Below are 14384 nucleotides of genomic sequence, written 5' to 3' on the forward strand. Positions count from 1 at the left end.
TGGTGGTTTGTTATTTTAATATTTATTCCACAGATGGCATTGGCTTCAGGGACAAAGTGACAAGTGATGGTGAGTATATACTCTATGTTATATGTACTGTATGTCTATATGTATGTATTGTATGAATGTATTGTATGTAGTATACAAGTATGTTGTATGCATGTAGTATACATGTAGTATATATGTAGTATGCATGTTGCATGCATGTGGTATATATGTAGTATGTATGTTGCATGCATGTAGTATATATGTAGTTTATATGCAGTATGTATGCTGCATGCATGTGGTATATATGTTGTATATATGTATGTTGCATGCATGTGGTATATATGTAGTATGCATGTAGTACACATGTGGTATATATGTAGTATGTATGTTGCATGCATGTGGTATATATGTAGTATGCATGTTGCATGCATATAGTATATGTAGTATGTATGTTGCATGTAGTATATATGTAGTATATATGTATGTTGCATGCATGTAGTATATATGTGGTATATATGTCCTATGCATGTTGCATGCATGTAGTATATATGTATGTTGCATGCATGTGGTATATATGTAGTATATATGTAGTATGTATGTTGCATGTAGTATATGTATAGTATATATGTATGTTGCATGCATGTAGTATATATGCAGTATGTAGTATGTATGTTGCATGTAGTATATATGTTGTATATAAGTTGTATGCATGTTGCATGCATGTGGTATATATGTAGTATGTATGTTGCATGCATGTAGTATATATGTAGTATGCATGTTGCATGTAGTATATATGTTGCATTCATGTAGTATATATGTGGTATGCATGTTGCATGCATGTGGTATATATGTAGTATGTATGTTGCATGCATGTAGTATGCATGTTGCATGTAGTATGTATGTTGCATGCATGTAGTATATATAGTATGCATGTTGCATGTAGTATGTTGCATGCATGTAGTATATATGTTGTATATATGTTGTATGCATGTTGCATGCATGTGGTATATATGTAGTATGTATGTATGTTGCATGCATGTAGTATATATGTAGTATGCATGTTGCATGTAGTATATATGTATGTTGCATGCATGTAGTATATATGTGGTATATATGTAGTATGCATGTTGCATGCATGTGGTATATATGTAGCATGCATGTTGCATGCATGTGGTATATATGTAGTATGTATGTATGTTGCATACATGTAGTATATATGTAGTATGCATGTTGCTTGTAGTATATATGTAGTATACACTCACTGGCCACTTTATTAGGTACACCTGTCCAACTGTGTGTTAAGACTTAATTTCTAATCAGCCAATCACATGGCGGCAACTCAGTGCATTTAGGCATGTAGACATGGTCAAGACAATCTCCTGCAGTTCAAACCGAGCATCAGTATGGGGAAGAAAGGTGATTTGAGTGCCTTTGAACGTGGCATGATTGTTGGTGCCAGAAGGGCTGGTCTGAGTATTTCAGAAACTGCTGATCTACTGGGATTTTCACGCACAACCATCTCTAGGGTTTACAGAGAATGGTCCGAAAAAGAAAAAAAAAACAGTGAGCGGCAGTTCTGTGGCCGGAAATGCCTTGTTGATGCCAGAGGTCAGAGGAGAATGGGCAGACTGGTTCGAGCTGATAGAAAGGCAACAGTGACTCAAATTGCCACCCGTTACAACCAAGGTAGGCAGAAGAGCATCTCTGAACGCACAGTGCGTCGAACTTTGAGGCAGATGGGCTACAGCAGCAGAAGACCACACTGGGTACCACTCCTCTCAGCTAAGAACAGGAAACTGAGGCTACAATTTGCACAAGCTCATCGAAATTGGACAGTAGAAGATTGGAAAAACGTTGCCTGGTCTGATGCGTCTCGATTTCTGCTGCGACATTCGGATGGTAGGGTCAGAATTTGGCGTAAACAACATGAAAGCATGGATCCATCCTGCCTTGTATCAACGGTTCAGGCTGGTGGTGGTGGTGTCATGGTGTGGGGAATTTTTTCTTGGCACTCTTTGGGCCCCTTGGTACCAATTGAGCATCGTTGCAACGCCACAGCCTACCTGAGTATTGTTGCTGACCATGTCCATCCCTTTATGACCACAATGTACCCAACATCTGATGGCTACTTTCAGCAGGATAATGTGCCATGTCATAAAGCTCGAATCATCTCAGATTGGTTTCTTGAACATGACAATGAGTTCACTGTACTCAAATGGCCTCCTCAGTCACCAGATCTCAATCCAATAGAGCATCTTTGGGATGAGGTGGAACGGGAGATTCGCATCAGGGATGTGCAGCCGACAAATCTGCGCCAACTGTGTGATGCCATCATGTCAATATGGTCCAAAATCTCTGAGGAATGCTTCCAGCACCTTGTTGAATCTCTGCCACGAAGAATTGAGGCAGTTCTGAAGGCAAAAGGGGGTCCAACCCCTTACTAGCATGGTGTACCTAATAAAGTGGCCAGTGAGTGTATATGTATGTTGCATGCATGTAGTATATATGTGGTATATATTACAAAGAAGTACTTTATTAATATAAATAAATAAAATATAGACCAGGAGTTGAACAATGGGGGGAGGGAAAACCAACGATTATGGCATACAAATAGCAAATGCGGCCAAATACGTCACCTAAATGCTCCAGGAAACAGAAGTGATTAAATATATATAGGGGAAATATCCCATAGACACATTGATGCAACGATGTTCCCCTGGCAGAGATATAATATGAATATGTATTAAATATACTGTCAAACTAAATAACCGTAAACATGGGATACCAGATACCAGAACAAAGCAAAATAACGCATTAATAGCACAGATTATCCCTTGTGGGGACTGGTGGAACGACATGTGAACATGGATACAAGGTAATTAGTTGAATATGCTGACAGTATCAGTAGCCGTCTACATGACTTAGGGGAGCGTCTGCTTGGTGATCGTCTCCGCCCCCTGGCTTGCCGGACCACGTGGGGCCCGCGTGTTTCCTGGCAAGTACCGGGGGCGGGACTATGCAGAGCATGACGGACGCGTGCGCGTACCAACCACTCGTTGGCTGGCGCTGTATTTATACCTCACATGGTCATGTCGTTAGCTACGCCCCCTGAGGAAGGAGCCGAGCGCTCCGAAACGCGCGTAAAAGGGGTCCGGCCACTTTACGTTTCCTTGTCTTCTCCAGGTAATTTATGCTACCGCCTGTATGGCGACCTTGTTTGCATTCTTTGTGCCAAGGCTGATGATTCCCCTAAGACATGTAGACGGCTACTGATACTGTCAGCATATTCAACTAATTACCTTGTATCCATGTTCACATGTCGTTCCACCAGTCCCCACAAGGGATAATCTGTGCTATTAATGCGTTATTTTGCTTTGTTCTGGTATCCCATGTTTATGGTTATTTAGTTTGACAGTATATTTAATACATATTCATAATATATCTCTGCCAGGGGAACATCGTTGCATCAATGTGTCTATGGGATATTTCCCCTATATATATTTAATCACTTCTGTTTCCTGGAGCATTTAGGTGACGTATTTGGCCGCATTTGCTATTTGTATGCCATAATCGTTGGTTTTCCCTCCCCCCCTTGTTCAACTCCTGGTCTATGTTTTATTTATTTATATTAATAAAGTACTTCTTTGTAATGGACATTTATGACTGTTGGGCCTTCCTTCTTGTATATTCTGTATACAGTACAGTTGTCCGCGATTTAGTCCTGCAGGTATATGTGGCCTGGAGTGACATTTCGTCATCTATTTGACCATCTTTTTGGCCACATGTATATCATACGTGCCTCAATCTTTCTTTACTATGTGGTATATATGTAGTATGCATGTTGCATGCATGTGGTATATATGTAGTATGTATGTTGCATGCATGCAGTATATATGTAGTATGCATGTTGCATGCATGTAATATATATGTTGTATGTATGTATGTTGCATGCATGTAGTATATATGTAGTATACATGTTGCATGCATGTAGTATATATGTTGTATGTATGTTGCATGCATGTAGTATATATGTTGTATGTATGTATGTTGCATGCATGTAGTATATATGTAGTATGTATGTAGCATGTAGCATGTATGTAGTATGTATGTTGCATGTATGTAGCATGTATGTAGTATGTATTTTTTTTTTTCACATTCAACACATTAGCCGGATGATGGGACTTCTACTGTCCCATCATTGTCTAATGTGTCAATCACTGTCATGGTAGCAGGCATCGTCCGATGGGACTTGTAGTCCCATCGGACGATGCCTGTACAGACCCCCGCAGCCTGCACAGACCCCCGGACAGTCGGTACACACCACCGGCAGGCCGGCACAGCCCCCCGGCAGGCCGGTACAGCCCCACGGCAGTCCGCACAGACCCCCGGGCAGTTGGCACAGACCCCCGGAAGGTCCGTACACACCCCCGAGAGGCTGTACAAGGACAGAAAAAGGTTTTTCTTATTCCGATACCGGAAGTCCCATAGGCTTGAATGGGACTTCCGGTATCGGAATCGGCGATACCCGATACTTTTTTGTATCGGGTCGATACCATCCGATCCAATATTTTAGGGTATCGGATGGTATCGCTCAACACTACTAACAAGTTTAATACTGCAATATGTTTTTTTAATTTCGTCTGAGTGTTCTACACCTATTTTCACTCTAAATAGAGGCTTTGTATTATTTAAACTTGAGGCAAATTAATTTGCTATGATTTATTTTTTGGGGGGGAAAGTTTGGCAACCTGACAAATTCAAACTTCAAATGGTTTGACCAACTCTCCATGGGGGCTCAATGGGAGATTATAATGGTAAACCCCAGAGACTACATGCCTTAAGGTACTGTCACAATTAGCGATGCACCAGCGATCCCGACCAGCGATATGATGCTGTCAGGATTGCTGGTGCATCACTAAGTGGTCGCTAGTGAGCTACCACACAGGCAGATCTCACCAGCGACATCGCTGGGGACGGGGGTCGCTACTTACCTGTCACACTAGGCGGTCCTGCGTCCTCCCGCCCGGCTCCACGCTCGTCGCTCGTCTCTCCACAGAAAGCGCCGCAGGAAGCTAACGACGAGAAACAGTCCAGGACGCTCTCGCGCGATCAGCGATAACCAGCGGGGGAGCAGGTCATAGGTAAGTATCAGACACAGCGATATCTGTTGTGAGTTCATTTTCCCCTTCACCATTGAGGTCTGATGAACTCCCTCTTCTGGTGAAGGAAGGTAGTGAGGCTGATTACAAAGCACCTGAGCCGAATGATGATGACTGGGTGACTGGAATTGCTGACTGGATATAAGGCAGCCGACACCCTTCTGCCTTGCGGGTGACTTCTCTGAGGGATTCTTGGAGACCAGTCTGATTCCTGCTCCTCAAAAGCTAAGTTTTTCTGCTCTGCTTTTTGCATTTGTGTTTTGTTTTTGTTTTGCCTTGTTTTTCTGATTTCTGCCTTTCCCTGCTGGGTGAGCTGAATTCCTTTTTGCTCTGTCTTCAGAAAATACCTGAGTACTGATATAGTCTTTCTGAAGCCTAGCGTCTTCAGGGCTTTTTTCCCTATCAGTCTGTTGGCTCTTGTTTTTGAGAGGGTTTTGGCAGATTGCAGACAGCAGCTTTTCTATCCTGTCCTTATAGTTAGCTTGGGCCCCATCATTTGCTCAGCCTATCCTTCTATCTGTGTGAGTGTTTGTTCATCTTGCTTCACCGTCATTATACATTGGGGGCTGCCTATTGCTTTGGGGTCTGCTCTGGGGCAGTTTAGATTTCCCTTTCTGTCTTTAGGCTATGTAGTTCTCCGGCTGTGATCGAGGGGCCTAGGGCACCGTAGGAACCCCCCACGGCTACTGATAGTTGTTGTTGTTAGGTTCAGGCGTCTGCAATCTGATAGCTGCCAACTTCTCTGGTTTTCTAGACTTAGCTAGTATTTCTGTTTTTTCCTCCTACGGTGACTCATTCATAACAGATATCACTAGCAATATCGCTATAACGTCACAAGTTATAGCGATATTGCTAGAGATATCGCTTAGTGTGACAGGCCCTTTAGATGCCATTGTAAGAAATTGGCTGCAGTTACTAGATTATCAGCGATCACAGCTGCTGTTACAGCAGGATGTTGGCTGTATGTATCTGAACCCTATATAAGCCATATAGAGTATGTATGGTAGATGTCTGTAGAGGGTTAAGTCAAAAGATAGCTGTAAAATATCTTGCTACAAAATGTTCTAAATCTAGTCAAGTTTTAGCTCTTTCAAATCTTGATATTAGTTTATAACCTTTTTTTTCCCCTTTCATTTCAGGATAATACTTTACATTCTAACAAACTGAACATACAAAACAACCATTAGCAGATAAACATTCAAAAGATCATAACCCACACATTGTAATGGATTTTTTTTATATTTTTCAGTGTGTTATACATTCCAATCCACCGTTATCTGGCTTGCTTTGCATTCTTTAAGGATTAATAATGAAGAAACTGTATGTGAAAACCTTCTGCTGAAACTCAAGCACCTAAAATTCAAGGCTGCCTAAGTTTAGATGTTGACGGTCTAGTAAAAAAATTTAGAATTAACTGTTCTAGAAAGGTTAATTACTAATAGGTTTGAAGGAAAATAAATTCACTTTTCTGTTAAATAGTTTATACAACATTTCATTGCAATGTTGCAATGGCCAAAAAAAACCATAATTCTGGCATTTTGAATATTTTTTCGCTAAGCCATTTGCAAATTGGATTAATTTATTTTACGTTTTGATAGATCAGACAATTCTGATCTCAGCGATACAAAATATGTGTATTTTTTATCTTTTTATTTGCAATTGGACAAAATTTGAACTTTTGTGTTTTTTCATTTTTTCCAAACTTGTTTTACTTTCCAATCCAAATTATAATCCCCTTAGCACTTGAAGTTGATATTATCTATATGTTCTACTATATAGCAGTGAATCATGCTCCATAAACAGCAGCCATAGGAAGATCAGCATGACAACCATACCCCATCAGCAGACCTCCTACTTTGATGACAGCCCATTGGTGCCTCGCAACCACATCCCAGTGGGAGAGTAGAATGACACGCTTCCTGCTAGCACATTTTAAATCACACTGTCAGAGAATGAAAGTGGGATTTAGCAGGTTAACAGCTACAGATAGTGTTTAAGGCACATGATGGCTTTTGAATTTAGCTGTCATGTGCTAGGAAAGATGAGGACTTAGCAGGTGATCCCACATCAAAGGCAAGGACACGAAATATGACATAAATGTACATCATATCTTGTGAAGAGGTTAATGAAGAATCAAGTAAAATAAATGAACAAATGATCTCATAAACACTGCTGGTTTGCACTTGTAATTAAGGATTACATTTTTTAAAGAAAATTATCACCATGAAAATGCAGTCCAATAATTAGGCACCATGCTATAGAGTAGATGGAGCACAATATACTGATATGCAATTTTGTGAGAAAAGATTCAGTATAATCTCTGCTCTTTCTTGACTTTTTGATCCATTTGGCTGCTCTACCAGAGAATGGCAGCTATTTCTCTGATTGTGTCATGAAACATGACTGACCAGGTATGAAACAACCAAACAGTAGGTCAGTCACCAACAGCACAACAAACAAGGGAACACCGGGGTCACAATTACAATGGTGGGCCCTGCAATAGAGAGTGGGGAAATGGACACCTCCTGCACTCTACTAAGAATGTGCCCTGATCTCCCTGATGTCCCCATAAAGACTTTTTCAACCTGTCGCTGAGCAGGATACCTAAGCCCTCGTTTGCCCTGCACCTATCCCTAAGGAGTCAATTTGCATGTGAGGACACTGGTCCCACTGCTGCACTAATACAACACAAAGGGAAGGTATGTCAAACAAAACAAAAGGAAAACAACGCTTAGCTCTCAGCTGCAAAGCACTGCACAGCACCAGACTCAGCTGAAGAACAACTGCTCCCATCAAGCACCTTCTCACAGCTTGGTCGATGCAGAATGACCTTTAACACTGACGGGTAGCTGATGCATCAGGTGACCTTTTGAATGCAGGTGGGAGTGGTCACCACCTGCATCAGGAAACTCAGCAGCAATATAATTACACCAGCGGCCACCGGGGGTAAAACTGATATTAACCCCCAGTGGCCTGAAAGCAAAAAAGTTTTAATGTGAGAATCCAGATCTGCCATGGAGCTATGGCTGGCGGAACACACCGAATAATAAAAGATGGTAATGCGGTGCGTTCGCAGCCCGGGGTCCACCGTGCAGAGATGGTAGACTGCTGCTCGGTAATGGCGGCCAGAAACTGGCGGTATAGCAGACACACAAGGATTAACTTCACCCGGTGAATAGGAGGTGAACCCTGTTGCTTCACAGGGCTGCAATACCGCTGAGTGAACACTAGTGTTTTGGTCAGAGGACCCTGCTCCAAGGACACGGGGATAGAGTCCCTCTAGACTCACCAACGTTCGGAGCCGCAACTGTGATGCCAGGAAGAGACACTTACTAAACACTGTGCCCTGTTAACAGCCACAGGGCATAGCTGATAGCTCAATACTGCACAAGGTACGTACAGCAGAGCTCTGGCGGACGCTACTAACCAGCCTAAGCTTTGGGATGGAAAGCGCATTAGTGGCACATGGCACCGCTCAGGCTGCTGTCGCTGAACATGCGGTACCGTAGTGCCTAATGTAGTGTTGCGCACACTGGCGCTAGCATGTGATGGGAGCTGGGAGCACTGTGGCGCTAGGCAGTGCCACTACCCAGCGCTGACTGGAACTCTAAACCCTAACAACATACATATCAGTGGGAAGAGGTTTCATAATGAGTCAGTGAGTGTTTCACAAGCATCCATCATCACACCTACCACTATAAATTACAGACTATACTAGTGTATGGCCGAGCGGCCATGCAAACCTTTTATAGCAGCGTCCTTCCGGGACCTTCCTGATGGTCCAATCTGAGCTGGAGAAGGATCTGAGCGAGTGTCCCCCGACCTCCAATGAGAGGTCGGCCCATGGGCATGCTCAGAAGGCTGCAAAAAGGACTTAGCCTCTGGAGCTGCTCGCTGCAGGCTAGTGTGGATTGCCAAAGCTGACCCAGAGGTGGCAGCAGCAACCAACCTGACAGCATTAGCCTGAGCAAGACGCTGGGAATGATGTCTTTGCTGAGCAGGCTCCCCTACATCTGGGACTTAATGGGAGACCGCAGAAGGCAGGGCTCGAGATTCCTCCTGTGCAGGGGCAGGAATCTGATGCCTAACACATGGATCCATAAATGGATTGTGACAGTACCTCCCCTTCAATGATGGGTGTTATGATTGGGTCACCGAGGAGGAGAGCAAGCCCTCAGCTTTATGGCAAATGTGGACTGATGGAAGTGACAATAACGTATGCTCCGGAAGTGCCACAAGTCTCCAGAGAGCTGACCTGGGGAATGAGTTGTTTACGGGCTTTATTGGGGGTTGCACCAGCTGGTAAGTCCCCGAGCCGAGAATGACCAACACCCAGCACGGCCAATCACCCGAGAACTCTAGGTCCCAGAAGCACACTTCCACCGGATGTTTTTGGTGCACACCCATATGTATGCATTCACACACAGGTCCAGACCTGAACATTTATTGCCACGCACACGTTTGCCACAAGATGGTGAACTCTTTACAGAACTGGCAAAAGATTCAGCCCCATGTGTCACCACACTCATACTCCCACTAAGCATAGAGGGAACCACCACACTCTTCTGAACCCTCCTCCTAAGAGGATTCTGACACTCAGAGTTAGCTTGAGGTGAGGGTTGAGATTTTTACCTACTCCCTGGCAGCAACTCTGCTGCCCCACTGGAGAAGAAGAGGATGGTTGTAGAATGACGGCAGAGATCATAACTCCCAGGCAGCAGTCCTTACACGACTGACCCCAGCTGACTACTTCCCTGAACAGCCAATCTATGACCGGGTTGTGTTTTTTCAACCAAAGGAGTCCTAAGACTATGGGAGTTGACATACCCTCCAAGACGTAGCATGACAGGGACTCTTCATGACAAGCCCCGATACGCAGATGTATATTGTCTATGACTTGGGTAACCCTCCCCTGGCTGAGTGGGACAGAGCCAATGGCCTGGTTGCTTTAGGGGTCCCACTAGCGTCCTATGCCTCAGGCCATGGGGCTGGACAAAGTGATCATCCACCAAATTGACTCCTGCTCCACTGTCCACAAACACCGATATATTCTCAATTACCTCACCAACAACCACCTCAGCAGGTAAGGTACACTGAGATGAGGAAATGGTTGAAATATATAAACCCTGGTCACCTCCCTCCACATGACCAGGAGAATGCGGCTTTTTAGATAGTGCAGATACTTTGGCGCATGCTGGGCAGACATTGATAAAATGGCTGGTTTGCCCACAGTAAAAACATGCCCCCACTCCACGGCGAACCGCAGGCAACCCCTTTTGGGTACCGACTCCTTCCACCTTCATGGGTTCATCCGCCTTCAGAGGAGTGTCCTCCTCCCTAGCAGGGACTACCAGGGGCACATTTGGTGTATGTCTCTCCCTCAAGTGTCTATCCACCTGGATGGCAAGGGACATGGCAGCCTCCAATGACCTGGGTGCAGCGTACTGCACCAGAGTATCCTGCAACCTTGGAGACAGACCCTGCATAAAATGACTCCTAAGGGCAGGGTCATTCCACTACATGTCAGTGGCCCACCTCCTGAACTATGAGCAGTACTCCTCAGCCAGCCAGCCTCCCTGTTTGATCTTACAGAGTCTGGATTCTGCCAGGGAAACACCATCGGGATCTTCATACACCAGCGCCAAAGCAGCAAAAAACTTGTCCACTGTCCGTCACTGTCCGACACTGAAGTACAACTTCCAGGCATTCTGAAAAAGTAAAAATGTATCTCTCCCTCCAGAAAACCTGTCAGAGAGATATCTTGGGTTCTGGTTGAGCCTGCACCAGACCCAAGGCCCCGAACCCCACCAACTGCTGCAGCTGCTGCATCACCTCACCAGTCAGCACCCTAAGCTCATTGGTGAGTGCCTGAAGCAGTTTGGCAAAGGCCTGCACTTGGGCCATAGCTCACCAGAAAAAATGTGATGGTTGGTGTTAATGTCACGAAAGTGACTGACCCGATATGAAACGACCCAACAGGAGGTCAGTCACCAACAGCACAACAAACAAGGGAACACCGGGGACACAATTACATCGGTGGGCTTTGCGATAGAGAATGGGGAAATGGACACCTCCTGCACTCTACTAAGGATGTGCCCTGACGTCCCTATATACAGGGTTTTTCAACCTGTCGCTGAGCAGGATACCTAAGCCCTCGCTTGCCCTGCACCTATCCCTATGTAGTGAATTGGCAAGTGAAGACCCAGGTCCCACCACTGCACTAATGCAACACAGTGGGAAGGTATGACAGACAAGGTAAAGGAAATCAACACTTCTGCAAAGCACTGCAAAGCAGGAATGAAACACCAAAAATACTGGACTCAGCAAACTCCTTCTCCCAGCTTTGTCGCTGCAGAATGACCTCTAACACCAACGGTTTGCTGATGCATCAGGTGACCTTTTGAAGGAAGATGGGAGTGGTTACCACCTGCATCAGCAAACTCAGCAGCAATGTAATTACACCAGCGGCCACCGGTTGAAAAAACTGACATTAACCCCCGATGGACTGAAAGGAAAAAAGTTTTAATGTGAGATTCCAGTTCTGTCACGGATCCAAAAATGGATCGTGACAGATTGATTCTCTCACTGGATCAAAAACACAAGAAAGACCAGAGGTTTAAATTATCAAAACACAGAATATAATGTTCTATGAAATGATGCCTGTATATTGAACTGACTGCATTTTCATTGTGGACACCTGTGGACACTAGTACTACAGTATGTACAAAGTTGAAAGGGGGATGGCATGCTAATAGTGATGAGCAAGTATACTTATTGCTTGGGTTTTGCCGAGCATGCTCGGGTGTCCTCCGATTATTTTGGCGTGCTCGGAGATTTAGTTTTCACTGCTGCAGTTGCATGATTTGCGACTGCTAGACAGCCTGAATACATGTGGGGGTTTCATGTTTGTTAGGGAATTCCCATATGTATTCAGCCTGTATAGCAGCCACAAATCATGCAGCTGAGGTGACGAAAACTAAATCTCAGAGCACACCAAATTACTCAGAGTCCAGACGAGCATGCTGGGGAAAACCCGAGCAATGAGCATACTTGCTCATCACTACATGCTAACCAAAAAAAAATTAAAAAAAAAAAATTACCTGTGGCTGGTCTGTAATGCCTACAGCTACATCTGTTCCATCAGTGAATAGCAGGAGAGGAAGCTGAATGGGACGTGCTTAGCTATCCTTTTGCTGCAGGTACCAAAGAAGCATACCATTGAACCAGTCAGCAGGACAGGGGAAATAATGTCCTTATTATTAGAGGGCTTTCATGATTTCACAAGCACGATGTGATTAGTCACATGCCTGAATAGTGATTTCTAAGTGGCAAGATGAGTTGTAACCATTAGTTAGAAAAACTGCTAGTGTCATGTACAAAGTAGACATCCTAAATTTTATGCTATAATTTGCTGCCTTTGACTTTGTAGAACTGATATGAGTTTTAATGACTTCAACTTAAGACTTTTTAAACTTATGACTTCAACTGTACAATGCAAGAAAATTCAAAGATAAGTGCTTTCAAAATAACTTAACTCAAAGTCATAATAAAATACGTTTTTATATATTTTATGCAACTTGTTCAAATTCTTGAATAATGAAATGTGAAAAAACATAAGTGAAAGCTTGTAGCTCAGATACAAGCACAGTTCAAAAGAATCAAGGCTGTATGAGCTGTAATGGCAATAATTTAGCATTAGACTGCACTAATGTTCCAGGAATACACAATACTGTTTTCACAAGTGGAAAATAATCCCATTAATGGACATTAATGCACTTCACAAATAAGATAATATTAAGTGGAAATATTTTCCATGGCTTAGCTTAAATGAATAATATCTTATGTTTCTGTCTTTTCCTGACATAAACATTAAATAACATTGCTACAATGTGAAAAATGAAGGTAAAAACTTGCATTTATTTAGCAAAGAATGTTCACTGTAACTACAAGTACTAGATCTGTCTTGATTAGATCTATTGTAATATGCTTTTGTTCTTTCAATACATTTTTTCAGCATATTGTATTTTATACAGTATATGCCAAATAGTTTGCATTTTAAACTTTAGGTATGGAATTCTTTCATGACTTTCTTTCATGGATCTAGTCAAAGTAAAAGAATTAGCAGCACTCACCATTGAAAAAAGTGTTCAGTCCTTTATTACGCCATCTGCGATACAGACAAGAACATGTGGACGTGCAGATTCAGAGAGGCATGCAGAGGACTATGGTCGTTTTGCAAGTATTCGCTTCACCAGGTCCAGGTCCACATGTTCTTGTCTGTATTGCACATGGAATAATAAAGGACTGAAAACTTTTTTCAATATGATGAGTGCCGCTAATTCTTTTACTTTGACTATATTACATCTGTGAATTTTCAAGCTGAGCACCACAAACCAATTGAACCTGGCTGCCAGTCTTCAGATGAATAATAAGAAGCACACATCTATAGCAATGAATGAAAAATCTCCTTTGTGCAGTTCTACTTTGTTCCTTAAGTTGTCTTTAATGGATCACTTTCATGACTGCGACTATTTTTTAGTCTTTTTAGATTCCTTTTGCATCCCCTTTTTTTCATCCCTTTACACAGACTATTTTTTTTACTGTAACATATTAGATTTAATAACCTTTTTGCTATTTTTAAATGTACATAGAAGAAATGATCATGCTTGTTTATCTCTTTCGAACAATGTATAACTATTATTGTATTATTTCTTTATCATTCAAATTAATTTATTCACTAGTGTGAACCTACAGCAGTTGTGTGAGACTGTACATGACTTATCGTGCAATGTATCTCAATGCCACGAGGTTTTAAACAAACATAATGACACAGTACTGATTAGATATCTATGTTATAATGTTATATATGATCTATGGAGAAAAGTATTGGAATACTTACATATCACACTTACAAAAGTTTTCATGACATCCAAGTAAAATCCATAGGCATGAATCATGACTTCCCCCTCTTCTCTTTTTTTAGCTATAACAGCTTCTACTCTTGTGTGAAATACTTCTACAAGACTTTCTAGTGTGTGTGAGAATTTGCCCATTCATCCAGAAGAGCAATTGTGAGGTAAGACAGTGATGTTGGATGAGAAGGCCTGACTTACAGTATCTATTCTGGTTTAACAAAAATGTCATATATTGGATTGAGGAAAAGCCTCTTTGTGAGGCAGTCAAATTTTTCCTCACTAAACTCACTCAACCATGTCATTATGGGCCTTGCGTTGTGTG

At 42.7% G+C, this 14384-nt stretch overlaps 1 long non-coding RNA gene across 1 annotated transcript in view; it reads left to right on the top strand.

The window, feature by feature from the left end:
• Positions 1-14384, top strand: part of LOC141092017 (uncharacterized) — a 1925499-nt gene that overhangs the window by 1505254 nt on the left and 405861 nt on the right. Inside the window, exon 5 of the long non-coding RNA XR_012232651.1 lies at positions 14131-14223. This is a non-coding gene — a long non-coding RNA (uncharacterized lncRNA). The remainder of the gene's footprint in view (positions 1-14130; positions 14224-14384) is intronic.

The sequence above is a fragment of the Dendrobates tinctorius genome, unplaced genomic scaffold (genome assembly GCF_039654945.1).
Source record: "Dendrobates tinctorius isolate UK_male_01 unplaced genomic scaffold, ASM3965494v1 ptg000008l, whole genome shotgun sequence".
Classification (NCBI taxonomy): Eukaryota; Metazoa; Chordata; class Amphibia; order Anura; family Dendrobatidae; genus Dendrobates; species Dendrobates tinctorius.